Raw genomic sequence first — 4,484 nt, 5'->3', positions numbered from 1 at the left:
GACAATGGGCTGCAGAGTGAGGACCCAGTGACCTAACCAGCCGGTTCCAGCCAGAGCACAGAAGCAGGAGAGGAGGCCCTGGTTTACGACCCTCTTTACCTGGAGTGAAGACAATGGACAGAGGCGGGGACAGCTGGGAGCAGGGGGGCTCTGGGCTGGAGAGGGGGAGCAAGCAGAGCCCACCTGGATGCAGAGAGACTGGGGTGTGCTGGGCTGAGGGAGGTGCAGCTCCAGGAGGTAGAGGGGCCTGACCCCGAGAGAGAGTGGACCCCCGAGAAGGGCTGTCTCACTGAAAGGGGCACCCCACACAGACCGCACGGGGCCAAGAGTGGGCACGATCTGTGAGTCCGTGACAGCATGCATAGACCCAAATTCTGCCTGAGTTCCACTGGGGTTTCATCTACTCCAAGACTCTGAGCTACGATCATCAGCTGGGAAGCCTCACGGGTTCAAGCTTCCTGGAGTGGGTGAGATCCCTCAATTTCCCTCTCTGTTTCCTTTTCTACCTCAGGTATTAACCTTTAATAATGTCACTTATTTTTGTTTAGGCTCTCCTTTGAGTAGTTATCACTATTAGTCCATAAATAACTTTACTCTTCTGTTTGTATCTTCCACATTTATTCTGCAGCAATGCTTCTTTTTCCTAAGCTACAGAACCCTGTAGCGCCCAAAAATACTCTGGGGTTTGCGCATCAAGTGGGTTACTACCAGTACAATTGTGATGTAAGAGTGGGGATAGGGACATGCTAAATCTGGGACAAATAAGGGTGTCAGCTTGAAAGTGCTGTTTGACTCATTCAATTGGGCACAATAGCAGTACATTGATAGAATTACACAACCACCCCCCCTCCAGAAGAGTAACCCTAATAAATGAGAGTACTCCAAAGTATTGTGCAAAGCTGGTCACAAATTGTTGAACAAATGCAGGCAGCATGTGACCATAATCACATGTTAATTGTTGATTAGTTGCTGTGGAGTAGGGAAACTGAGGCACAGACCTGAGCAAGCTTTCTTTTTCAGACCAAGCTCCTTTAGCAAGGTCTATCTCTCTCTCACAGAATATTTGTTAACCTTCTACTAAGAATCTTGCTTAGAATACCTGTAGCACTGTGCACAAAGGAGTTAAGAGTTGTGCCTTAAAAATAAAGGTTTTACAGCAATACTGTTAGTAGTGAAAGAGGGGTGCTTTACAACAGCTTTATACACAAGCAGTACATTATTAGAATTATCAGGGGGAAAAAACCCAAACAAGTAGCCCCAATAACTGAGCATACCCCAAGTAATGGTCAAATCTGGTAAAAGTACACAAATACTAATGGTCTTCCTGGCTAACTGCATGTTTAATCAAGAATCTTTAAAATAACTGTATAGTCATTTCTTAAATGGTTTGCATGCCTTTAATCATGGTGATTTATGTATTTATTGCTCCCCATTTCTCTATTGTTTATCTGTGTGGTCTGTGTCTGGTTTTTTGATTTTCTTTGGCTGATGTATAAGTAATTTTGCCGGTGAAAAACAATTCAGGTGGTGGGATCTAATTTGTTAGATAATGGACTAACATTATTTTAGGATTCATTAGTTAAATTACAGTAAAATGATTGATTAAAGGCATAGCTGAGAATGAGGTGATACTGATATGTGTATGTTATATGTAAGCGGGGGAATGGTCCCGCTATTGTGGGGAACTTTCCTGGCTTCTGCACTACCCCGGTGAAGTGGGCTAGCGAAAGGATCTGAGTCCTCGCTCCCACTTCCTTTACCCAGAGGCCTCCCTGCCCTTGAGGACTCCCCTTCCACTCTCCTGTCTGGCACAGTCCTCGTAAACCCCGACAAGGCTGGGCCCAGGATTCCTGGGGGGCTTGACCACCAACCCTGCTGTGGTCACCTAGGACAGGGGCTAGGGTGTCCCCACTCCGGGGTAGTCTCTCTGCACTGGGCACCTCCCTGACCCACTGATTATTCCATACAATTTAAAGCAAATACAAGTTGTTTAATTAACAATTAATCTAAAGAAAAGAAGAAGGAAAAATGGGAAAGGTTAAAGGAAAACACATCACACAGCTCTGTGGCAGGGAACATCACAAACAGTGTCTCTGGACATCAGGGCACTTCGCAGTCTGTTCCTTGCAGGTCCCAGATTTCCTTCTCAGGTCTTGGCTGTGCTGCAGGGATGCTGCGGGTTGGACACTTGCAATGGTGGTGGCCACACACCTCCGTGCTTCGAGTGGTGGGACCCTTCTTCCCAGCGTTGCCCCCGTCAGGTTAAGGTCCCCCTCCCGGTCTGGCCTGCAAGGGCCCTTGGCTGGGGGTGTCTTTCTGTGCTGGGCACTTTGACCAAGGTCCCCCCTTGGCTGGCCCCACTTGCTCACCACACCTGGCTCTGTGGCTGAGGCTCTGCTCCCAGCACAGGATCTGCTCTCCCTGGGCTGCGTCCCTGGCTCAGTGGCTGTGGATCTGGCCCCTCTGGATCTGGCCCGGTTCTGCTCTCCAGCTCAGCTTGGGCCCCTCCTTTCTCCTTAGCTCGGCCCCACTCAGTCTGACCCAGGCCATTCCAGCTCACCGGGAGGACAGGACCCCCCTGGCCTCCTGTCATGTCAATCAGGCTGACCTGGAGCATTGGCCTCTCATTGTTCCTGGGGACTGTCAGTCTCAGGCTCCTGATTTCCCATCAACCATTCCCCTTTCAGTGCTGGGAGCTAGCCAACCAAAACACCCCCACTGAATGTTAGTAAGGGAGCAAGAGTCCCCTTATATATAGGTGTTTCTCTATTTCAGATTCTTCAGAGTTTCAGAAAACTATTTTCTCCCAAAAACTTGCACCAACTAAAAACTTAACTCAACAACACACATAATGGAAAGTAAGTAGAATGTTTCCATGGGTTCCCATGGGGGGAGGGATAGCTCAGTGGTTTGAGCATTGGTCTGCTAAACCCAGGGTTGTGAGCCCAATCCTTAAGGGGGCCATTTAGGGATCAGAGGGGGAAAAAAAAGGCGGGGGCAGGGGGGGGCTAAAGGGGGCAGCGACATTAAAGCATAAAGCACTACCACAGCGGAAGTGTAACGTCAGCCATGTAAGGGCCGGTACAAGTGGCTGGGTCTTACTGGTATGCTGAACCGGCCCACTTTCACCTCTGGTAATTATGATGTTTATTCTAAATATCAGTGTTGTTAGTTTGCAGAAGCGTATTTGGAGCACAAAGACATCAGTATGGTAGAAACAACACAAGAGGCTAAAATTGCGTTTAGAAGACATATAGCAATTCTTCTAATGAAGGAGTCAGGTAATTACTTTCTACCATGTACTGTTATCTCATTAGGCACATGTGAAGATAACATGAAGAGTGGAATTATGTCACAAAGCAGACAGTTATCTTAATACCCCTAAAGTGGGATATCTCACAGGTTTGGTTCTGTAATGGTGACTATGAACTAATAATATCCTTAAGTACACAAAAATTTGAATCAGGTGAATGATGATTGCTATTGATCGGCCAGCTAAATGAAATTGGCATTTTTAGATACAGGGGCAGTAAACTAAAAATTTGAGAAAATATGAGTCACAAAAAAGGAAAAGATACGTTCAAACCATGGACTGGATTAAAATATTGACATTAATTAATAAATGAAGATTTGCATTTTCAGTTTGGTCATAATGTATTCATCATTTCATAACGATATATATATTTTTAAGAAAACGTGGAAGACTACTGCATATACTGCAACCTCGTCAACTGTGAAAAGGAAAGTGAGGATTGCACGATGGTAAGAAACATAGAATTATATGAGAAATAAATGCCATAAACTGCCTAAGGATCATGATTCTTGTAAAAAAATCCACTTCAGTAAACATTTTCTTCATGCTGATAGGCATACATACGTTAGGTAATGCTGACATGTGGAAGGAATAGCATGAGTGAATGAAAAGTATGTGTAACATTATAACTTCTGTGATTTCATTTCTTAATTGTTACTTATCAAAGGTCCAGTGTGATTCTTGCAAGAGGTGGGCACATTTGCCCTGCATTACAGAAGGAACCAATCAAGACTACCTGCCTGATGACAAGAAAGAGTACAACTGCAAAAAATGTGCATAGTTCACTTCTTTACCCCCCCCCCAAAATTGTTTAAATGCCTCTTGTTCAAAACATAATGCAACCAAAAGACATTTTTCATGTATATACCAGATTATAATAATAAATGTTCTTTACTTTAAAAAATTGTTCTCTGTATTTGTGTCCATGTATATGATGCAAATTGGAAGAGTAAAGTAAAAAAATGAAAGTGGTCTCACCTTGGGCTCAGGGGCATGCTCCGTACCCCCAAACCTTACCTCCCTTTTCACGGATTCACACACAAAAAAGTGAAACAGCATGCCTCAATCATGCAATAGATCAATTTGGCACATTAGCCAGGAGGAAGCAGACCGTGAGTGTTTTCGACCACAAACCCCATCCCTCCCGTTTTGCAACCATGCCCCCAGAGGA

General features: G+C 45.1%; 1 long non-coding RNA gene across 1 annotated transcript; it reads left to right on the top strand.

The window, feature by feature from the left end:
• The first annotated feature begins 3,236 nt into the window (after positions 1-3,236).
• Positions 3,237-4,111, top strand: LOC113409067. Its single transcript, XR_003370440.1, has 3 exons — positions 3,237-3,281; positions 3,692-3,762; positions 3,981-4,111. It is a non-coding gene; the product is annotated as an uncharacterized LOC113409067 (long non-coding RNA).
• The last annotated feature ends 373 nt before the right edge of the window (positions 4,112-4,484 follow it).

The sequence above is a fragment of the Terrapene carolina genome, unplaced genomic scaffold (assembly GCF_002925995.2).
Source record: "Terrapene carolina triunguis isolate 2854851 unplaced genomic scaffold, T_m_triunguis-2.0 Scaffold29077, whole genome shotgun sequence".
NCBI classification, from domain to species: Eukaryota; Metazoa; Chordata; order Testudines; family Emydidae; genus Terrapene; species Terrapene triunguis.
Note: the sequence above shows the minus strand (reverse complement) of the source record. Positions and strands in the feature narration are given on the sequence as shown.